Source organism: Oryzias melastigma, linkage group LG3 (genome assembly GCF_002922805.2).
Source record: "Oryzias melastigma strain HK-1 linkage group LG3, ASM292280v2, whole genome shotgun sequence".
NCBI lineage: Eukaryota > Metazoa > Chordata > Actinopteri > Beloniformes > Adrianichthyidae > Oryzias > Oryzias melastigma.
The window spans coordinates 32,388,511-32,413,517 of record NC_050514.1 but is presented as its reverse complement, the minus strand read 5'-3'; the positions used below and the strand labels follow the sequence as shown (position 1 = coordinate 32,413,517).

Below are 25,007 nucleotides of genomic sequence, written 5' to 3'. Positions count from 1 at the left end.
TTCAAAATGAAAACTTTTAGTCGAGGGTTAAGAGCGGATGAACTTTGAGGAGACCACCTGTCTACCCTGTTGTCTTTTGTTATGTTAAAATTCACCCCAAACATATTTTCAACTGTAGGGTATTTTTGAAGCCTATTAGATGTTTTGGATTCTAGAGATTCAAAACAAACTTGTGGTTTAATTTAAGCATTGTTTCCATCTATATAAAAACTAATCTGAGTAAACTTATTAACCATTATAACAAGTAAACAAAAATAACCTCAAGGATCAGAGTCAGAATTATAATTATTCCCATCAAACCCACACCAAATAAGCGATCAGATCCACAAGTTCAACGTTAAGTAACTGTGTAATGCAAATGTCAGCATTAGTATATTAGCCATATGATTTTGGTAATGTGTGCTAATATTATGTCAATTTCCTGACAATTAAGAAAAAGGCTAGTGAAGATATCGGCTCATACTTCAGGAAGACACGAGCATTTCCTGCAGAGCATCTCAAGAATATTGATAGGCAGCTAGGATCAGTGAGAGATTAATGCAGCTGAAAGCAAATTTAAATTCAGATAATGTTTCCTTGGCATATATGACAGTTGAGTTGGATTTAGTTCTCAGAAAAATATCACAAACCTTTGTTGCGGTGTAATGTTAACTGTTCTTATTCTTTACTTACTATTGGTTTATACCTCCTACAGGGAATGTAATGGATATGTTTTGTTCTTTTCAACCATATTCAATAGTTACATTTGAGCCTTTGGAATTTGAGGGTCTGTTTATATACATTCCAAAAGGCCATTGTGGCTGCATGAACGCCCTCCTCCTCCATATCTACTGTCAAACAATGCTGTTCTCTCAATAATTTGTTTTATTCTTTTTGTTCCTTCTGCAGTAATGGGATCTGGCTCACAGAATCTTCCTAATGGATACACAGGTAATAAAATGTTTTTCTGATGTTACAACAAAAGTAACAGATATAGATTGTGTTTAGCGGTGTAGCCCCCTGTGGGATGCTGTCAGATAGTGTAAAACTGCAGTACTTGTTACGTTGATCGGTCAACAGAGAAGGATATAGTGAGGGAAAGGAGGGAGGGGGAGTTTATTTAAGCAACAGGGAGCACAATAAAGTATTTAAAGTAGTAGTTCTTTTATCTATCCGTACGTCTGTCTGGCTTATTTAAGGATGCAGTGCCAATGATCCACTTTTGTTCACATAAATATATTTAGTATTTTTATGCATAGAGAATATTTATGAGATCAAAGATGTTATATGTGTATTCTTTGTGTGAATGCGGATTAATGAGCAACTTTTTGATGTAATATGTGTGTGTTTGAAGTATTTTATGTTTTCTTAAAAATAATTTTCAATAACTAGCTAGCTACAACTTTTTAGCTTTAATCTCGTCTAGTTATTTATTTTCCTTTTACTGATCTGGAAAATTATCCGAACCGTGTCTCTAAAACCATGACATGTATCCAAACCTTGAATTTTATGATCTGTTATACCCCTACTTAAGAGGAAAAAGTCCTACGCAGTATTCAAATACGCTTAAAATGACCATCCTGATGTCTTTGCAGAAACGCGTCTGTTTTGGAGGCACATACTAGCCACAATATTTGGATTGTTTTTGCTATCCTGGGAGTTTGTTACTCCAACAATCTAACAAACAATTTACAGAGACATTTCAGTTTTAGGGCCTATAGAATGAGCAGCTATGTTATGGTTGCTCAAGTGCACCAAAGCAAAATATTTTAATGAACAAATTTAAAAATTTTGACATTGTTCCAACACAAAATTGTAGTAATGAATACAGCTGCAATAACTAGATTAGGGGTCGGCAACCTGCGGCTCTGGAGCCGCATGCGGCTCTTTAAGCGCTGCCTTGTGGCTCCCTGGCGCTTTTTCAAAAATGTTTGAAAATGAAAAAATGTTGGAGGGAAATATATTTTTTGCTTTAATAAACATCCTTTACGTTTTCCAATTGTTGCGAGATTGTCTGGACCTTCTTTCTTGGTCCCTTTGAAAAGTCTGTGATCACTAACTTGGGAGTGAGACTTGATGCTGCCCTGAAACTGGACCTTCAAATAAATGCAGTAACCAGGTCCTGCTTTGTCCAGTTACAACATTTGTCCAGGATTAAGTCCTTCATATCCAAGTCAAACCTTGAAATAGTGACCCACGCTTCTGTGTTGTCCAGGCTGAATTACTGCAGCTCCTTATATGCTGGGGTACCCAAGGCCTCAATAGCCAGACTACAACTGGTGCAAAATGCAGCGGCCAGATTTATAAATGGTGCTGAGAAGTTTGATCACATAACCCGTGTTCTGGTCTTTTTGAACTGGCTGCCAGTACAATATAAAATTTTTGTCTTTGTTATTGTATTACGGACAGGTACGGCACCATCTTATCTTTCTGATTTGATTTTTAAATATTCCCCCTCTAAGTCTTTGCATTCTGCGGATCAGTGTTTATACTGGCTCTGAGAACTAAATATAAATTCTGGGGTGATCGTGCCTTTGCTCTGCTGGCTCCTAATCAGTGGAACCAGTTACCACTAGGTATTGGAGAGGTCACACTTTTGGAGAGTTTTAAAACTCAACTGTTCCTCCACTATCCCGCAATAGTATCTGCCTAGCTGCTTTTTATCATGTAATTTTTTATATATTTTTAAACGGGATTTTATGTATTTATTTTCTAAGTCGTTTTTATGATTGTTATGTATTGTGTTTTCTTGTGTACAGCACTTTGGGTCTCCTTGGCTGTCGGTGAAAGGTGCTTTATAAATGAATTAATGAAATAGTAGTAATAATAATTATAGATAAATAAATCTGTCATGCCTTTTAAACTGTAAGTATGAGAAGAGAAGAAAAAACAGAAAGAGAAGCGAGAGAGAAAGAGAAAAATAACAGTTCATTCAAGTGTGCAGATATGTCAGGTGTCCCACATTTATCTACCACCAAGTGGTCAGTTCAGTCCATGGGATAGTCCTTCATGAACTTTTTAGCCTTAGTTGCTGAGTCGAATACAACACGGGTGCCTTCCAGTTTTGTGATCCGCAGTCTGGCTGTGGAGAGCAGTGAAGGCTTCAGCCCCATCTTGTACAGGTCTGACATCACGGTCTTGTACGTTTTTCTTTGTATTACCACTTCTGGGCAGTAGTCTTCATAAATCCAGAAAGACTTGTCCCGGTATTTTACCTCCTTTTGTTTTACCTATTTTTTTTTTCATAATTAATATTTTGTAAGTGCTTTTTTAAATATATATATATATATATATATATATATATATATATATATATATATATATATATACTGCTTACAAAAATAAAGGAGCACTTTAAAGAAACACATTAGATACATCAAATCTCAGTATGAAGTTGGATATCTATACAAATAACGACAGGGCAGTGTCTTAGGAACACAAGGATGCCAAGTCTTTTAATGGAAATAAAAGTTTTCAGCCTACAGAGGCTCAATTGTGTAGACACCATGAAATCAGAGTGAAATGAAGATGTTGCAGGCTAGTCCATTTTTTCCTACATTTTATTTCTGCAACTCAAAATGCTTTTCAGTATCTTGTGTGGCCCCACCAGCTTGTATCCATGCTTGACAACGTGGCGGCATGCTACTAATGAGACGACGGATGGTGTCTTGTGGCATTTCCTCCCAGATCTGTGTGAGACTGTTGTACAGTCTGAGGAGCAACCTGGCGGCGCCTAATGGGCCCAAACATAATGTCCCAGAGATGTTCTATTGGGTTCAAGTCAGGGGGTGGTGAAGGCCATTCAATTGTTTCAATTCCTTCATCCTCCAGGTACTGCCTGCATACTCTTGCCACGTGAGGCCGGGCATTGTCGTGCATAAGGAGGAAACCAGGACCTACTGCACCAGCGTAGGGTCTGACAATGGGTTCAAGGATTTCATCTGGATACCCTATGGCAGTCAGAGCACCATTTCCTAGGCAGTAGAGGTCTGTGCGTCCCTCCATGGATATGCCTCCCCAGACCATCACTGACCCACCATCAAACCTGTCATGTTGAACCACGTTGCAGGCAGCATAACGTTCTCCTCGTCTTCTCCAGACTCTTTCACGTCTATCACAGGCGCTCAGGGTGAACCTGCTCTTGTCTGTGAAAAGTACAGGGCGCCAGTGGTGAACTCGCCAATTCTGGTGTTCTTGAGCAAATGCCAGTGGAGCTCCACGGTGCTGGGCAGTGAGCACAGGGCCCACTACAGGACGTGGGGCCCTCAGGCCACCTTCATGAAGTCTGTTCCTGATTGTTTGGGTAGAGTCAGTCACACCAGTGGCCCTCTGGAGGTCATTCTATAGGGCACGAGCAGTGCTCAGCCTGTTCCGTCTTGCACAAAGGAGCAGGTATCGGTCCTGCTGAGGGGTTGAGGACCTTCTACGGCCCTGTCCAGCTCTCCCAGAATAACCACCAGTCTCCTGAAATCTCCTCCATGTTCTGGAGATTGTGCTGGGAGACACATTAAAACGTCTTGCTGCAGCACGTGTGGATGTGCCATCCTGGAGACGTTGGACAACTTGTGCAACTTCTTTGGGGTTAAGGAATCTCCTCATACTGCCAGTAGAGATAATTATCAAGACAAAATCAGCACGAGTGGAAAACCAGCCAAAAAAGATCAAGAGGGAGAAACTTGAAATGACCTCCACATGTAACACCAGTCCTGTTTGGAGGGTTTTCTAATTGTTGCCACTGAAGTGCACCTGTTGTTAATTCCATGAACACCAATACGGCTGAAATTGATTAACTAGGCCCTCAGCTGCTTAACCAACGAGAGAATTATCAGACAGGTTTGATTCAATTCCTGTAAGGCTCAATAAAAAGGTGTTCCTTTAATTTTTGTGAGCAGAGTATATATTTAAAAACATTGCAACTTTTGTCACAACTTTTAACAAAAACTGCCACAACATCAGGTGTTGTAGGCTGCAACAATCATAAAAATCTGCCACAAAATGTGTGCCCGTAGAATTTAGCAGTTCTACCTTAATTATGAAAACAAGAATGGCAAAATTAATAGTTTTCATCAGAAATACTTTATTTTGTAACATTGTATTGAGATAAACGTTCTTAACAATAAAAGGCTGTAACATAAAATGCCTAACAAAAGCCCAAGTGCAAGTGAAGGGCATTTTAAATTCAAAACTTCAATCAACGTTCAGTAAAATAAAATAAAAAACTTCAAAAATAAAATTTCCATAACACTTTCATGTTCATTTTTTGTCAGGACCATATCTTTTCCTCCTCTGCTGAACTGCAATAATAAATGAAATAGAGATTTATCATTTCTAATGAACTTTTGCATTTTAAAACATTAAAGACTGAGAAAAGTGGGATACACTGTTGATAGTTTGACAGTCAGTTACTGATATTTTGCATATTTTCGCGCACCGAAAGAGTGACGGGCCACACACTCAAAGCTGAGATTTATCTTTTCATCTACAAATAAGAAACAAAAAAAAAAGAGGGCAAAAGAGGGTTGGAAAAAAACGAGGTTGCATTGAAAATGTAAAGTTGCAAGGTGTGCAACAAATTGCAGAGTTTGCTTGAATTAGTTAAAAGTTGTGATCACAACATCACAAATAATATTGTAGTGGAGGCGCCTGACCCCATAATACAGCACAAGGGCTAGAGCAGTCTTTGTATATGTATTATGTTTAAAGATAAGTATCAGGGTCTGTTTCTTCCAAATATCCACAAGATCAATTTTCTCAATGAAAACTTTTAGTTGAGGGTTAAGAGCGGATGAACTTTGAGGCGGCCACCTGTCTACCCTGTTGTCTATTGTCATATTAAAATTAACCTTATTTTCAACTGTAGGGTATTTTTGAAGCCTATTAGATGTTTTGGATTCTAGAGATTCAAAAAAAACTTGTGGTTTCATTTAAGCATTGTTTCTATCTATATAAAAACGTATCAGAGTAAACGTATAGACCATTTTAACAAGTAAACAAAAATAACCTCAAGGATCAGAATCAGAATTATAATTATTCCCATCAAACCCACATCAAATGAGCGATCAGATCCATAGGTCCAACGTTAAGTAACTGAGTCATGCAAATGTCAGCATTAGTATTTTAGCCATATGATTTTGGTAACATGTGCGAATATGATGTCAATTTCCTGACAATTAAGAAAAAGGCTAGTGAAGATATCGGCTCATACTTCAGGAAGACGCAGGCATTTTCTGCAGAGCATCTCAAGAATATTGATAGGCAGCTAGGATCAGTGAGAGATTAATGCAGCTGAAAGCAAATTTAAATTCAGATAATGTTTCCTTGGCATATATGACAGTTGAGTTAGATTTAGTTCTCAGAAAAATATCACAAACCTTTGTTGCGGTGTAATGTTAACTGTTCTTATTCTTTACTTACTATTGGTTTATACCTCCTACAGGGAATGTAATGGATACATTTTGTTTTTTCAACCATATTCAATAGTTACAATTGAGCCTTTGGAATTTGAGGGTCTGTTTATATACATTCCAAAAGACCATTGATTCTGCATGAACGCCCTCCTCCTCCCCCATATCTGCTGTCAAACAATGCTGTTCTCTCAATAATTTGTTTTATTCTTCTTTGTTCCTTCTGCAGGAGAGGAATCTGGTTCACTGAATGTGGTTTATGGACAACAAGGTAATAAAATGTTTTTCTGATGTTACAACAAAAGTAACAGATATAGATTGTGTTTAGCGGTGTAGCCCCCTGTGGGATGCTGTCAGATAGTGTAAAACTGCAGTACTTGTTACGTTGATCGGTCAACAGCGAAGGATATAGTGAGGGAAAGGAGGGAGGGGGAGTTTATTTAAGCAACAGGGAGCACAATAAAGTATTTAAAGTAGTAAGTTCTTTTATCTATCCGTACGTCTGTCTGGCTTATCTAAGGATGCAGTGCTAATTATCCACTTTTGTTTGTACAAATATATTTAGAATTTTTATGCATAGAGAATATTTATGAGATCAAAGATGTTATATGTATATTATTTATTTAAATGCGCCTTAATGAGCAACTTTTTGATGTAATATGCATGTGTTTGAAGTGTTTTATGTTTTCTTAAAAATAATTGTCTTGAAACTTTTCAATAACTAGATAGCTTATCTGAACCGTGTCTCTAAAACCATGACATGTATCCAAACCTTGAATTTTATGATTTGTTACACCCCTACTTAAGAGGAAAAAGTCCTACGCAGTATTCAAATACGCTTAAAATGACCCTCCTCATGTCTTTGCAGAAAACATGTCTGTTTTGGAGGCGCATACTAGCCACAATATTTGGATTGTTTTTGTTACTCCAACAGTCTAATGAACAATTTTAAATTACATTTTAGTTTTAGGTCCCGTAGAATGAGCAATTATGTTATGGTTGCTCGGGTACATCAATTGAAAACATTTTTAATGAACAAATTTCAACATTTTTGGACATTGTTCCAACACAAAGTTGTAGTAATGAATACAGCTGCAATAACTAGATCATAGCAGACAATTTGATACTGTCTGTTTTCTATGACCAATTCAGGGTAAAAGCTCTTCCATGCCAGCCACACAAATGATGTTTGTCCTAATGGATAGTTGACTTAAAATCCTTTCACCACCATGCTATTTTCTTATGGTCACTTCCCAAGAAATCTTTGCAGGCACCCATGCTACAACTGACTCAAGGTGAACCACAAAAATAGAGTTTATCTGGGAGGAGTCACAGTCAAGCACAGAAAGCAAACCAGAATTCAATTAACCATGACAACATCTATTGAAGGGCAAAAATACAAATGCATGTTTAATAAGGAAATAAGTTAATCTTTGCATCTAAAAAGACATAAATGTAAATATATTTTTTGTAAATTTAGCCAACTCATTTTAATTAATCAATTCTGAGTTTTTTTTGGCAGGAATGCTTGTACTGTGTGTCTTCAGTTTGTGTATGTGGGCTGTTTGTATGTGTATATATACAAGTACAGTCGACACAAAAGCTGTTCATACTCTGCTTTATGTAAATATTTCAACAGCTCCATTATCTCATCATCTCCACACCAGATGTACCATGGAAAGTTTTTTCAAAATACATATGGATGGAATGGACAATAACTTTTCAAGGTATTTTTTTTTTTTACAATTCATACATAAAAGAAGCCTTTCAATTAATTTGCATTTTTTCTAAATGTTGTGGGGGAGATTTCTAAATAGATAAATCTTATGGAAGCGTATTGTATTCACTTAGAGGGGAAAAAATCTGTGTTTACTAGATAAGACACAACAACTAACTCTGTTCTGGCTCTAATTCCCTCCACAAGCTTACTCTTCTCAACAGTGGGAGGTATATTAACATATTTGCTCTCCCCCTCATCCCCCCAGAGACATTAAAGAAGTGGAAGAAGTTCTGGAAGAAACCAGCGTGACTGCATCAACTCTATTGTGTGGCGACAGCTATACGGCGCTGGTGTACAAACCTGAGGGTCCCTTTAATGGAACTGAATTTCATTCTGACAAGAATAAGGTAAAACTATTTGTTTCATTAATAGCTGCTTCTAAGTGAAAATAAATCTCTGTTTGTGAAAAAAAAAAAAAAAATTATGTTTTGGTCACCTAGGGATACTGAACATTTCCTTGTAGATTTTAGAAGAATTAGTCAAAGTAAACTTTTGGATTTTCTTAGCAGCGGAGGTTATTTGTTAACCACGCCCACATTCCTAATATGCTCAAACCCTGCGTTATATCATTTTGCTCTGCTCTATTCAGCGATCAACATATTGAAATTTCACAATATTTTGGTAAAAGATTTGCAATAGGAAAATGCCACTTTTGAAACTTCACCATGTTGAAAATCTACAACTTCTAATTCAAATTTCTTTTCCACAAGCGCTTCCCAAAGATACCTGAGAATTTAGGAAATGCTTGTCTATAATCTCTAGGGCGAGTTTTTGTTTGTTGCTGGTACTATCAGTGTTTTTTTTTTTCTAATTGAAAATGCCGTCTTTCTCCCTTGGATAAAAGTCAATAGAGCTCTAGGGGTCATTACAGACTCAAACCAGCGGCATGTTTGTAAAATTTTGTGAAAATCGTACAAACAAAATATTTGTTTTCAAAAACATGAAAAATTGCAAAATTTCAGAATTTGCCACAACATGGCCACCAACCCATAGGTGGTGTGGACATTCTATAATAACTTCAAACCTTCCTTTGGATATCCAAGACATTGGTTTTATTTGTGAATTCCCACTTTTTTTTCTACTTTAATTTTTTAGCTGAGTCAGCAGATTTTTATGCTACATTTTTTTGGTACCACGTCCATAATTTTGACATTGTTATATTGTATTTTGTTCAGCTTGTGCCAGAGAAATCATGCATACCCGTTTTATGACATTCTGATTAAAAAATGTCAGAGCGAGCCAGAATTGCAACAGTTGCAAACTCGCCATGCGCACACCACCTAAAATTTACAACTTTGAATTCCAACATTTTTTTGCACATTAGCTTCCCGATAGTGTTCGAGAAGTTACAAGACAATCAATGTAAATTCCTATAGTGAATTTTTCTTTGTTGCTGGTACTAAAGGTAGTTTTTTTTTAATTCAAGATGGTGACCCCTTTCGAAGGTCAATTAAACATCTGTGGTGGTTGTAGACTTAAACTGGCAACATGTGTGTGATGTTTTTATAAGAATTGCATAAAACAAAGTGCGGTTTTTCCATTTTAAGTGAAAACGTGAAAATCTCAGTTTGACACAAAATGGCCTCCAAGTCATTGGTCGTGTGGCCATCCCATTATAATTTCAAAAGTTCTCTTTGATATTGTGTTTTAATTTTGTTTGTGCATTTTGAAAAAAAAACAAACAAAAAAAAAACGTATGACCTATAAGCAAATTAAGACCAAATGAATCCGAATATCCTGAATTAAACTCAGATGTGTGCAGAACTTATAAAGAACCATCATTGAAATTAACTTTATTTATCACAGAAGAAAAGCACATGCAGAAAAAACATGCAATTAAAATTATTCTGTTAGATTACTTAATAATTGTATGTATAAAAAAAAGAAGAGAACTGAACTTAAATGCATCAGCCTTTCCTAATATGACTTGAAGATTTTATCTTACAACTGCAGCAGGAACTAGAAGGAATGTACAGAAAATTGAATGTCAAAGGTTTTGTGTTGCATGTTAAGAATGAATCTTTAACTTGCTGTTCTTTTACTGACAGTCAGTTACAAATCAGCGTAACGCCGATATCATAGTGAGCGCTTACCTGCCGAAGAGTTTGGACATTGACGAGGAAGACAGAATCATCTTCTGCATTCTTCAGTTTCCAAATGAGGTCAGACATCACTGTTCAACATGGAACACTCACAGAGATTAAGATTCTGTGGAGTAAAATGTTTTGTTTCTTGTTTTTATCTGTTTCCTTATGTTTCTATTTACAGACTGCTCAGTACAGCACCTTTGATTTGTATGAACAGAGAATGGTCGGGCTGAGTGTGGCCAACAAAAGTGTTTCAGGACTTTCTGAACGAGTCAACCTTACCATGAGGTTTTCACTGGCACCAAATGTAACTATGTCTTCATTTTGTTATTAACTTTTAGTGTTTTTCATCTCAGTAAAACTACAGAACAAAGGTTTCAATAATTAATTAGTCAGATCTAAACAGGATTTTTTGGAGATATGAACATTTCTGGGCGTTTAAAAAAACATTAATATCCAAGGTTCTGTCCTGGGGCCCCTACTATTCATCATCTACCTTCTCCCCCTCGGCCAACTCTTCTGTAAACACAACATTCACTTTCACTGCTATGCGGATGACACCCAGCTCTACTTCTCCTCCAAGCCTGATGCTACTCTCCCCCCTGCCTCCCTCTCCAATTGCCTTCTAGAAATTAAATCCTGGTTCACTTCAAATTTCCTTAAACTAAACAGTAACAAAACTGAATTACTCATTGTAGGAACAAAGACCAACTTAAAAAAGCTCAATAACTTCTCAATTTCCTTTGATAACAGCTCCATCCTCCCTTCCCCACAAGTTAAGAGTCTGGGTGTCATCCTCGACAGCACTTTCTCATTTACTGCCCACATCAATAACGTCACCCGGATTGCTTACTTCCACCTCCGTAATATTCGCCGTCTCCGTCCCTCACTCAGTCAACACTCCACAGCTGTTCTGGTGCACAGTCTCACCTCCCGTCTGGACTATTGCAACTCCCTTCTATCTGGACTGTTTTATTATATTTATATGTTTTATATGTTTTATGACTGTCATTTTAAGCTGTTTATTATGTTTGTTTTTATCTGTAAGGCGACCTTGGGTGTCCGGAAAGGCGCCATATAAATACAATTTATTATTATTATTATTATTAAACACCGGAAATATAGAATGAAACTAACTCAATTCAGTAACAAATTACTGTCACAATAAACGTACAATTTAAGGTGAGAACACCCTCCCGTTAAAGTCTTTATTTTACTTTATTGTATTTTTAATCCTTTTTTTTTTAATTTGCAAGCTAGTCGTTGGTATTTATAAAGAAATTTTTAGATCACCATGTGAGAACAATGTTCAACAGAAACACATGTACACTGAAAAAAGTGAAACGTTTCATCAATTAACAAAAATTCTGCAATTTTTAGCATTTAAAATGATTAGTTTGTATCAAATTAAAAATATGTTGATTGTTAACTCAACTTAAAAGTTTTATTCAGTATAAACAAATCATTTTAAATGCAACAAATTACAGGACTTTTGTCAATTAATGAAACGTTTCACTTTTTTCAGTGTAATTATCACCAATGTTGACACTGTGACAATAGATGCTGTGTTCCTCTAGATGCTGTTAATTCTCACTTGCAACCTTACCTTCAAAAGATGTGACAAAAGTAAACCGATAAAAAAAAAACTGCAGCTAACTTTAAAAAACAAACATAAGTCGAATTTAAAACATTTCGAAGAACTTTAAAGGCAAAAGGAAAAACTTTGTGTGAAAGCATCAAATTTCAGATTAATAACAACAAATTAGATTATTCTTAGTGCTGGTGTAGTTTTGTATTGTCTCAGAAAAAAAAAAACTTTAAAAATGTAAAAGAAAGATACTTAGTTATTGTTTTGATTCTGTTTTGTCACAGAAATCAGCAGAACCCCTCTGTGCGTTCCTAAATTATTCATCTGGAAGTGAGTAGAGATACTCTTCTATTAATAAAAATGGTCACAGCTGGATATTTGATGTCTTCTATGTGTAAGAAAATTAACTCTTTTACTACCAGATTGGAGCACTAATGGCTGCCTGACCCTGTGGAATCAAACAATGAATCAAGTCACCTGTTCTTGTGACCATCTCACGTACTTTGGTGTCCTCTTGGTAAGGCTGGTCCTTTTTAAATCATATCTTATGGAGGCTATTTCTGAATGTTTTTCAATAGTAGTTTAATCTAAGCATCAGTGGGTTACAGGAAAATATTCACCCTTCTGAATATACCTTTTTTATATTTTTGAATATTACCCTCTTGACAATTATTAATACAAATGTGCATCAAAACACTTTAGCTCCAAAATGACCTTAAATTAGAATCTACTTGAAAGAAAAAATTAAAGTTAAAAGTTTAATTTTTCAATGGTTTCTAAATTTTCTTTTCTCCATAAAACATCAGTAAATGTTTACATTTTTTAGGCTTGAAAAATGGAAATCTGAAAGAATATCAAAAATAAAAGTAGCTTGTAAAAAATAAATGTCTAGTACAAGCAGCTGTAGAGTCAGGTCTTAGGCTTGTCTAGAGTTTACGAAAAGCTGTCTGTCACTTCTACAACATTCAAGAAAAAAATCATTGTTTGCTGTTTTTTTTTTTCTTTTTCATTTGTTAAAACTATAAATTGGGCTGGCCACATTTAGAAACAGTAGTCCATGGTAACCACTGGAGTCAAGCCTCTTCGTAGGGCCACCATTGGAGGCTATTGGTACACTATTGGAGTGGTCAGCTGATCGTGCATTACACTGTTCATGCAACAGACAAATCACTGAAAGCATTACCCAAAGAGTAGGGATTTTTATGGGTTATTATAATATAAAAAAAAAAAGTAAAAAGTTATCTTTTTGTTGTTGTCAGGCACCCCTTAGCTCAGATGAACTCTCTCCTGAAGACGTGCAGATACTGTCCTACATCACTTTGATCGGCTGTGGGATTTCTCTCACTGCTCTGGCCTTCACTGTTGTTCTTTTCTTCACACACAGGTAATTACATATTTGAATTGAAATTATAGTCTTTCAAAATCACGCATACTAAGTTCATATATGTTTGTCATCTTGCTGCTACGTATACTTAACTCCCACGTCACAGAATTTTGGACTTCATTGGTTCTTTTGAAAGAAATGTGGTTGCTTATCTGTGTAGTTTCTTCTGCTGGGGCAGAATTCAAGTTATTTAAATATTGACTGCTTTAAAGATGTGGTAAAATAACTAAATGTCATGTGTGCAGACGCCAACAATCATACATCATAAGATCCCATTGTGTCATCCTGGTGACAAAGAACTGAGTGTTAATAATAATAATAAATTTTATTTATAGCGCCTTTCAAAACACCCAAGGACACTTGACAGTAAAATAGCAATAAAATAGTAAAATAATACACATAAAAGCAAGACACAATAATTACAGACTGAAGATTGGGTACTAGGTCAAAGTGAAAAGGCGGATTTAAACAGGTGAGTTTTGAGTCTGGATTTGAATAGAGGAAAAGAGTTGATATCACGGAGGTCAGGGGGGACAGAGTTCCAAAGTTTGGGAGCCGAGCGGCTGAAGGCTCGACTCCCCATGGTAGCTAGACGGGCCGGAGGTACGGTGAGCTGAAGAGAAGCAGAAGACCGGAGAGAACGGGAGGGAGTGTGGATATGGAGAAGATCAGCAAGGTAGGGAGGAGCCCGGTTGTGAATGGATTTAAAGGTGAGGAGAAGGAGTTTGAACTGGATTCTGAATTTAATGGGTAGCCAGTGTAGTTGCTGGAGGACGGGAGTGATATGGTGAAATGACGGAGTTCTGGAAACAATGCGGGCAGCTGAGTTCTGGACCAGTTGAAGTTTGTTGAGGGTTTTGTTTGGTAGACTGGAAAGAAGTGAATTGCAATAATCTAGACGTGAAGTGACCAGACTGTGAACTAGGATTGAGGCGGAGTGGACAGTGAGAGAGGGGCGCAGACGGTTAATGTTACGAAGATGGAAATAGGCAGACCGAGTAATGCTATTGACGTGGGACTGGAAAGATAATGTACTGTCAAGGACGATGTTGTGGATAATGAATGATACCTGCAACCCCACTGAAAGTAAACAGACATCAGTCAACCATTTTGTTACGCACCAGATTGTAGACATTTGCATGTAAACTTAAAAAAATAATAAAACAATAAACCACACCTCTGAAGTATTTCAAAATGTATAAATAACTTGGATCTCCCATTTAATGCAGAAATATACTCAGATTCCCCAATAAAGTACTCTTCTATCTCCAGAAAGGGATCTTCACTGAGGAGCAAATATCCTGTAATACGTTAACCTGGATATTTCCCCAGACTTATCCCTGCATCTGTCTATAAGTGGAGTTTTTGGAGCAAGATAAAAAAAAAATAGGTTGTCCAATCTCCACAATAGTTGCCTAACCTTTTGTTCTTTTTCTGACAGTAAAATCCGAGCTGATGATTCCAAAAAGATCCATATCAACCTTGTGTTTGCCTTGATCTTCCTCAATCTACATCTTCTACCCAATGAGAAGGTCGCCACACTGTCCTTGCCGGGGCTTTGTCTTTACATGGCTCTCGCTCTCCACTACTCTCTGTTGGCCACCTTCAGCTGGATGGCTTTGGAGGGGTTCCACCTCTACCTCCTCATAGTCAAAGTCTTCAACATCCATACCAATAGATACCTGCTGAAGATCAGTGTGATAGGGTGGGGTGAGTGGGTTTATGTAGTTTAAGAAACTGAACCTGAAGAAGAGTGACTTCATCTGTTTTGTTTTTTTGTTTCAGGAGTTCCTGCAGTCATTGTTTCAATTGTGGTGTCTATAAAGAAGGAGTATTACGGACTCTCTACTTTGAACAACAGTAGTTTGTAAGAAAGATTCTTGATTTTCAAACATTGTGTTTATGTATATTTGAAAATATATGTTGCTACATTTTGCAGCTTTTCATGCTTTTCTATCTATCAAGTATCAAGTTCTGGTTCTGGACCTCAGGACCTTAGTAGAAACAAGAGTTGAACCCTTTAAGTCTGGCGCTTTAGCTCCAATGTTGATGGTCTTTGAATTATAGTATCTCTTCAACCATTTACACAATGAACATAATTCCAGTGGTTTCTGAAAAAAATAATTAAAAAACATCTTTTTACTGATGTCAACTCTTTAAAGTTTAATTAAGTTTAATTAGTTTATATAGCGCTCAGAACTATGGGAAACCCCCATTTGCTTTGGTTCACGTGACACTCTTCGCAGAGAACCATGGAAATTCAAAAAATTCTCTCCGTTCACTCCGTCCAGTTCAGCAATTTTCCAAAAAATTGGGTTTTGGGTGCAACAAAGTAAAGCGAGAGTTTTGATAAGTAAACCTTTTGATCCATCTGGAAATAGAAAAAAATGAGAGGACCTCCATAAAAAATGTCCCTTATTTTTGACAATCAAAGCAGTGTGTTAAAACAATACCCACCCACTGAGTCATCATAATTTTAAAATACAAAAAAGGGGGTTCAGTAGGAAAACTGTATTGGAGAAAACCAACGACTTAGGCAGACGAGATAATATCTGGCAATGTGTTTAAGTACAAATCTAAAGGGTAAACTTGCTTATTCTTCCTATAGGTGCTACATAACTGACAGGACAGTGGAGCTGGTGACCACGACGGGACTGTTCGCCCTGTTGTTCGTCTTTAACACAGTCATGTTCTCTTTAACAGTGAGATATCTAATAACTAGCCGCCGTCTCAACAATGTAAGTATTACTCGTGACGGGTATTTCAATCGCTGAATTTTCATTGTAGTAAGATGACGTGAAACTATCCTTACTCTATAGTGATTCTTACCATAATGTACAGTTTATTTGTAGTGATTCCACGTTCTTTGTTCACTTTGGTTTTATGATACCACCAGACATCGTCTTTTTGAATGAATGAATGAACAGGAGTGTTTAGAATAGAGGTGTTCAGAGTCAATCCTCGAGGGCCGGCCTCCTGCTGGTTGATTACTGGTTGTCAAACAATTTAAATTTAATTTAAATTGTTTGACAATAAATGCATTTCAAGTGTTTTTAAAGAGTTAAAAACCATGTTTGATCCACGTTTGCTTGAACAAATGTCCTAATATTATATTTTATTTTATTTCATCAGTTTGGACCAATGAAAAAGAACAGAGCGAAGGACATGGGCCTGCTGCTGTTCCTCATCTCTCTGCTTGGCATTGCCTGGGGCTTCTACCTCTTCTCAATTGGGCCCCTGGTCACTCCTGCTCTCTACATCTTCTGTATTCTCAACTCTCTGCAAGGTGAGGACTTCTCAACACGCAGACGCTGTCTTTGTACTCCAGACTTTGTGAGGTGGCATCCTGCTGGTTTTTCAGAAACACAACCTTAGCTGCTGCTACACTTTAATCAGGAGTACTTTGCCAATGAGATGCTACAATAGCTGCACATACGTAGACACAAGTAATCGTGAAGGCCTGATCGGAATAAAAATGTGTTATGTAAACATGATATTTGAAATACTCCTCTGTGCGAGTCCTGTGAAGCCGTATAAGCAATCGTGAATTCGTGCAAGCGGATGGCCAGACTGCTTCCACTCCTGATTGGGGCTGAACAAAGATTGTGGGTCATTATTGCGCTGGGTTTTACATCATGCATGGATGGCGTGTTGTCCAGAGGAGGCTTTGTAGCGAGAAAAACGTGTTAAAAAAACTCACTTACATTACACTTACACTCAATTACATTTTTAAAAATTGCATTTATTAATTTTATTTGACACTGTGTGACTTTTTCCTTTTTTCCCTTTTTATCTTGTTTCTCATGCAGGATTCTTCATATTTCTCTACTTCGTGTTGACTCTCAGGAAGATCAAAGATTCAACGTCATCATCTGGAAATAAAACTAACTCCTCGAGCGGTTGAATTATTAAAAGTTAGAGCTTGCTGCTCAAATAAAACTGCATTATATTTAATGCTTTTTGTTTTGCTTTAGTAAAAGTCATATTTTTAAGTCCCCCCAAGTCAAGGAAGCCATAACAGAAGCTATTTTCTGATGTCACCTTATGTTTTTTATTACATTTTTAGTAATGAGAGTCTATTTAATTTACATATGTGGGTTTACAAGTTTTATTATTGTATTAAAGGTTTGACACAAAGAAGGAAGAAGTAGATCTGTACATGTGTGGCAGAAAAACAGGTTGAAGGATGTGCTGCAGGTTTAGATGCTTAATGACAAAGATGGAAATGTGTGAATTTGTCTTTTATTTTTTTAGGTTACCAGTTTTATTGATTTAAACAATTTTATATCTGTTTCCATTATTTCCTCTCTTTGATTTAAGTCTTTGGATTGTATTTGCTTATTATCTTGTACCAAGTTTTTGGGTGTCCTTTGTTTTAAGTTTGCTCGTATTTGAATTTTGTCTTTAATCTTTTTTTTTATGTTTATGTTTCTTTTTCAAGGGAAAACTTGCATTTTAGGGGGTGCTCAAAACTGATTTGGTATTTTCAAAACTATTTTTAAACATTCTTTTCTCTTAGTTTCTGTAGATTTGGTGTCATCGTCCATCCAACACATTCTCATCCCGAGGTGTCACATATTGACGTTGATTAAGGACCTCTCCGCGTCACTTTTTGATGTTTTTACCGTCCCCAACTCGTTGATCTTTGACGTGCTGGCTGTTCGCAAAATCAAGGGTCTGCAACTCGTGGGACGCGGTACCGGATTCGCACTGGTCATCGGGATGTGTCCAGTACCGGTACTGGTTCACGTCTGGTACTGCGTCCAGTTCACCCCCCCTACCGCGACTGGTACCAGTTCGGGTTCGGTACCCCATCTGCTTCGGTGTCATTTTAGGGTAACAGGTTTGGGTACTGGTGCCCTGCACGTCGCGGTACTGGACCGGTTCTGGTTTGCAGCTCGGAGGTTGGAGACCCGTGATTAAATGGAACAGCCAGCATGTCTAAAAACGACGACTCTGGGACACTCAAAAAGTTAAAAAGTGACACGGAGAGGTCCCTAACCAAACGTCAATATGCGACGCATTAGGAGTAAGAATGTGTTGATCCGTCCGTCCATTTTCTTAACCCCTTATATCTCTTTTGGTGTAAATAGAGATATCAGTTACATCAGAAAATCATGATTTTAATCATCTATTTTATACAGTTAAATATATTTGTGGGAGCATTGAGAAGTATTTGGTTTTATTTTAATATTTCAGATGCACCTTAAAAAACGTCTCAGCATCAAGTGTGAGATCGGCTCTTCTAGTATTGGCTACATGATGATGCAATTGAGGACTTTGCAGCAGTAATTCCAGCAACTTTATCAATGTGAAAGGATATTTATTGTATGATGCTTTCTGCCTTTGGGGTTCCTAATTTAAAGCTTATCAACTTTCAGACAACTCAAAGCTGATTATCAAAAAACCTGTAAAAATATTTTTACATGGGAAAAATATGTTCTGTTTTTTGCAAAATAGATATTTTAGGAGGAACTGCGGTTGAGCTTTGCCTCGAGTACCTTCAACCAGCACTGACCTCCTTACACTATATTTATGACTCAACGAGTCATCAAAAAAAAAAAAAAAACACTACAAAACTTTTCTGAATTTACAAAAAAAAATTGATGTTTTTGCACAATTTACTTTATTATATTATTCTCCTTTTTACTGTAAAGGTTCAATAACATGTAAAAAATTGTAAATACCTGGACTGTCAAATAAAGTTGTTGTATTAACTACTAACTTAAAATTTTTATTTGATGAAACCTTGATGAAATTCTGAATGTAACACATTACAGAACTTTTGTTAATTGATCCAATATTTCTCTGTTTTCAGTGCAGATGAATTTACTTTTAAAGGGACCATACCATGATTTTCTTCAGCCTTTCAGAGTGAAGCATATATATGAACATATATTACCTTTGGAACACTATAAAACAAATGATTTATTTTACAAATTATTTAAATCAGTTATATAGAGCAGTGACCAGAACTTTTTTTAGGTCCGTTTCTAATGACTGTCAACATCTCTGTTTTGCTGGAGTAATATAGCAGACATAAAAGTCTTTAGAGTTCTGCTCATCTCACTATCGATGTGCTTTGTGTGATGACAAGAAATGACCAGGGGATGTCGCTGTTGGGAGGGTCCGGACGAACTGAGAGGACACGAGGAAGAGTTCTGTTCTGTTGTGACGTGGCATGTACCGGTATGTAGGATGCAGGTCGGAGAATAAAGCAGTTTATAGATTCAAATCAGTGAAAGTCCAGGACTATTTTTGATGCCCATAAGATATTTACAGACATTACACTTTTTTTGTACACACAAATTACACTTCTGGGTTAACTCTTGATAAATAAAAAAAATTAGACAGTAAAAATGAAGGAAAAAATTTTCTCTGGCCTGTTTTTGCCTAAAGCTGCATATTGTCATAAAATGTAGCTGGTAAAACATTGTTATTAAGAGTGATTTTTTTTTTTTTTGGCTGACAGACTTGATTATAAATAAATGTTCTAAATGTACAGTTTTGTGAGTGATATAATTTTGGGGTTATGTGCCGAAAATAAGTGGTCGACAAACACTGTAGCTAATAAAAAGGTCTTTGCAAATTCATAATCACAAATTATTTTCCAGGTTTGCAATTAATTAATTTATTTTTTACGATTCCCGACCCTAGAATTGCTAGAATTGTCAACATAAGCATATAAAGGTAAACTGTGTTTGAAAACATTTAAATGTCCGAAACGGGGGTGCAGAACTCAAACCCTTCCTGCTGGTTTTCCAGAAATCCAGTCTCATCTGCTGCTGATTACCTGGATCAGGTGTGTTTAGCCAATAAGGAGCTTCAACAGCAGGTTGGTTGCAAACATACGTGAGTGTCGGAAAAATGACAAACAAGTACGCTGCAAAAAAATGTCAGTCCATTGTTTGATTATTTAAAGGCAAAGACCCGAATTTGACACAAACCCAGAAGTACAAAATACACTGTACGTATCTTCTCAAGCTGACAGGTTTGTTGTTCGAACTTATTTTGGTTTGGTGACATGAATCAACGGAAACAGAAACATAGAAGGTCTTTGAGCTTGCAGGATGGTTCCTGGTTTCCTCTCTGTCATTTACATGTTTATCAAACCCCAAAAGTTTCATGTTTCATCCACATCTTCCTCATTTTCATTCTGGCCATCGCATTAACTCTGTTGTTCACAGAAATGTAAGGTAAGCTTCGGTTCTCTTTCTAGTTTAAGTCCAAATGTTAGCATGTTGTTTTGACAAAAAAAGCAAAAAACAATTGTAAATGTTATATTGTGGATATAGATTTAAAGAAAATATATAGATCGTTTAGTCGGATCTGAAAGTTGAAAATGCTGGTGAAACTTTTATGTTTGTTTTTTTTTTTTTTTAGACTCCTTTAAAATGCAGATTTTTGATAAAGAAACCTCTTTTTATTTTACTAAGAATTTAAAGAAAGCTGTGGTAGTTAGAATTGTTTGCTGCCTGGTTCCATCCTTAAATGTTTTTTTTTCTTCCTTTGAGGACTCTCGTGTTTCCTCTTGTACATGTGTTGATTTTCTCCGAACACTCCAGCTTTCCTTCATGATCAAACATCACATTTCATAGGTTGATTGGTGACTCTGAATTGTTATTTAGCAAAGAATGAGTGTTTGTGGCTCTATGATGGACAATTGATGTACCTGCCATTGCTGTGTACAGCTGACATAGACTATTATAAAATTGTTTACACAGCAACCATTTTCTGGTTTGAAAATGTCTTAATTTTAATGTTAATAGTTGAAAAAATGAAGTAAAGCATAGATATTTTTCAGTTTTGGTGTTGATTTTGCTTAATTAGAAATTCAGGTTCTAAATAAAACTGACAAAAATTAACTTTTACATTACATTTTTTTATTTAAAACATTATTGACTTCACTCTCTTTGACTTAAACTATTCATTTTTAGGATTATAAAAGATTAAAAAAGTCTAAAAAAAAAATCCAACTCCAATCTTATTTTGTACTGTTTTCAAGGCGTTCGCAGTGGTCTTTTACTCAGGATTTTGCTGTTTTTAGGCAAAGTAAAAAAAAAAAAAAAACATGTGTTGACTTAGTTTTTGCAGCATGGCAGTAGTTAGTTTAAAAGAAAAAATCCCCTCTGAGTTGTGGGCGTAGTTGTTTGCATGGAAGTAAGCCTCCATTGATGTCTCATCAACTGTTTTTACATGCTCTCTTGCAACCTTACAGTCTCTTTCAACTCCAGTCTAACATTACCCATGCAACAAAAATGGAGAACGATTTCAGACTATCCAGCTGTACAGCTTATCTGCAAAATAGACAAATTAGATTTGAGCGGAGCAGGGAAACAGTTTCTCCTTCACAGATAAAATCCTTTTCAAACAGCATTTTTCCTTCTGCTACTGATTCACAACATTTTAAACAAAAGTTGACTCAAAAATGTGTTTTTAATCTTGAATTAATGTGTATGTGTCACAAAAAAAATACCTCCAGATATGTTAAAAATACCAAAAACATGACTTTCTGTGGAGTCTTGTTTTTCATTTTTATTTGTCCTGTTCAGCAATTAAGCAAACAGATAAAGGCTTCTTGTGTTGGACAGATTTTACTGTTTTAATACAAAGAACAAAACACTAAGTGTTGTAGCCTTACAACCCCAAAATGCGGTCGGAGATGGGTGTATTTTGATCTATTTATTCAATTTTCAACAGAGCTATAGCTGTCCATACAATGTTCCCGTTATGGAATCAAGAACATATAAAAAAGTCATATTTTATTTTAGTTTAATAGATAAACTTGAAGACGTACGCACATTACTCGATGTATGAGAATGTGACAGGAGAAATTTATTCAAGGCAAAGAAAAGTCGTACTCAAAAGGGACATAAATGTTACATTCATATTTTTTTCTGCAGAATTGTGCACAAAGTATACATTTCTGTATTTATGAATACAACTGTTTCTTTATAAATATGTTTCTTATTAACAGCTATCTAATAATTATCCTCTGCGATTAACTTCTTGAGCATTTTCGGAATTTTTTTGTTTTTGGCCACTTCTGAGTTAGCTGATGCCATTTCTCCAAGCATGGAGGGGGCGCAGCATACTCTTCATCTCTGCTCCCCTCCTGGGAAATTCCCACAACGCTTGTACATAAATTTTAGGGAGGAGTTGTCAGAGCTTTCGTGATGACTGAAAAAGTAAAAATTCCACGATTACGTGAAACCATGAATATTAAAACGTGAATATGTGGGGGAACACAGTACATTAAGTTCTTCAGACCTACCATTTACCTAACCCTGTACGACACATATGTAAAGAGACATTTGCTCATTCGTTCTTATTGATCATTTCCAACCATGTAAAGTTTCAACAGTGATATCTTGTGTGTTTTTCTTAAATCCATGTAAACCTTTGCTTTATTTTAAACTATCATCAAACTAATTCCATAAATCCACACCACAAATAGATGAGCACATTTTTTTTTGTAGTACAAATGTACTACTTTTGAAGTCCAGCTGTCCTCTTACATTGTAACCCCATCTCTATCCTTGAACATTGTTTGTATGTTTATTGGAAGTAAATAGTTTCTGCCTTTTAACATATTATGTGATTGTTTTAAGTTTTAGTAGTTCCCATAATTTTAATAAACCTAACTTAAAAAAGCAGTGCATTCCTATGTGCTCCATAGTCCATGCTGTGAACTACTTGAATAGCTTTGTTGTTTTAAAAGTATTTTCCCAAACTTCTACACTGTACTGTAAATATGGTAGTATTATCGATGAATATATTAGTAAGCGTGATTTGTGAATGGATGACATGTTTCCCTGACACTGCTATGTTTAGGTCTGACCTGCTTTATTTGCAGCTTATGTCTTATTTGTGATCTATAATTACACCAAGGAACTTGATTCCAGTGACTCTTTCCATTCTCTTAAAATTTCATTTTAACACTAGAATCCCTGGAACTTTCCGATTCTGCTGCAATGCCCCACTCCACTTCTCAAAGTAGTGTTGTGGTGATCACCTTAAACCATCAACAATGACTTCCTGATTTCGCAATGCAGATTGTAAGGTTTAAATTTGTAGGTAAAAAAAGGTATTTTTAACACAGACAAATACAATAAATGACAAACTGGTGACATGGGGAAGGAGGGGGGGTGATACATTTTTTTATGCTTTTACAACCATCAACACTTTATATAAACAATACTAATACTAATACTAATACTTACTAATACAATGCAGGTGAAAGAAATGTTTTTAACACAGACAAATGCCTTTAAACCATCAACAATGACTTCCTGATTGCGCAATGCAGAATGTCGTGTTTAAATTTAAGTTTGACTTGCATTCCAGATTCCGCCACTAGACGGTCAAGTGGTTATGGCTGCGGACTCACATTCAGAAGGTCATGGGTTCGAATCCTGCTCAGGAACAGTCCACATGAAATATTTGTTTTTACTTTGAAATTTTATTTTGACCTCAAAACTGTTCGATGCAGGTGAAAGAAATGTTTTTAACACAGACAAATGCCTTTAAACCATCAACAATGACTTCCTGATTGCGCAATGCAGAATGTCATGTTTAAATTTAAGTTTGACTTGCATTCCAGATTCCGCCACTAGACGGTCAAGTGGTTAGGGCTGCGGACTCACATTCAGAAGGTCATGGGTTCGAATCCCGCTCAGGAACAGTCCAAATGAAATATTTGTTTTTACTTTTAAATTTTATTTTGATCTCAAAACTGTTCAATGCAGGTGAAAGAAATATTTTTAACACAGACAAATGCCTTTAAACCATCAACAATGACTTCCTGATTGCGCAATGCAGAATGTCATGTTTAAATTTATGTTTTATTCCTTTTTTATGCATTTAATGACCTTCAAATTGCAAATTAGATCTAGGTTGTACGACAGCAAACAGTTCTGCTCCCTCCCCCCATCTACATACCTAAGAGAAACAGGTTTTTTAGGACCAGGCAGTCCTGGCCTACAAGAAAGACTTTTCTCCAGTGTGTCTGTGTTTTGTGGCACCACTGGCTGTCTTCAACATGCTGATTGACTTTTTTGAATTGGGAAAACTGTCTTTTTACAGATGAAGGCTTCTCATCTTTCTCTTCTTCAACAATTAATAGTTTATTAGTCTACTTATGTATAAGTATCATGTGGAGAGGATGTTCTGGCTGCAAATCCATGTACTGGCATATCATCATCATAAGAGGAATCTGAGAAAATGAACTCTGATTCCACAACAAAAGAATCGTCTTCACTCCTTCCAGAGTCCACATTGAGGATTATTTGAAATAGAGCTAATAGAGCAGGCTCTTCATCTTCCAACATTTTTGTGCACCAGAGCACAAAGCAAGGTCCATAAAGACATGGAGGACAGAGTCCTGAACTGAATTAAAATCTTTCTCGTCAATATATATTTACGGTTTCTGCTGTTAAGATCTTTTTAAAAGTTTCTGAAGTTTTTCTGGAGAAAGAAATATTCTTAAAAAACAAAAACAAAAACAAACTTCAGAACAGTTCTGGAAAATTTCTTAATAATTAAAAAAAAATCTAAAAAAGCATGTTTATTAAAATAATGTAGAATTTCACAGTTTGCCTGTAATTAAATAAAATTAAATTAAAAATAAAATAAAAGCAAAAATTGTTGCATTAATAATATCACATCAAGTCTAAGATTAGAAGTTCAAATGCAACAAAAAATACTATCTTAAAATTGGACTGATACAAATAAGAGTTTGGTTTAGTTAGCGTGCAGTCTTGGGAAAATAATGTGGAATAAAATG

The 25,007-nt window shown here is 36.2% G+C and overlaps 1 protein-coding gene and 1 long non-coding RNA gene across 2 annotated transcripts in view; both read left to right on the top strand.

Annotated features, from left to right (window-relative positions):
• LOC112160296 (adhesion G-protein coupled receptor G5) overlaps nt 1-25,007 on the top strand; it is a gene marked incomplete in the record, with an annotated part of 202,014 nt that overhangs the window by 68,729 nt on the left and 108,278 nt on the right.
• LOC112160298 lies at nt 13,081-18,079 on the top strand. The gene is made up of 5 exons (XR_004947662.1): nt 13,081-13,222; nt 14,664-15,089; nt 15,831-15,960; nt 16,355-16,508; nt 17,032-18,079. It is a non-coding gene; the product is annotated as an uncharacterized LOC112160298 (long non-coding RNA).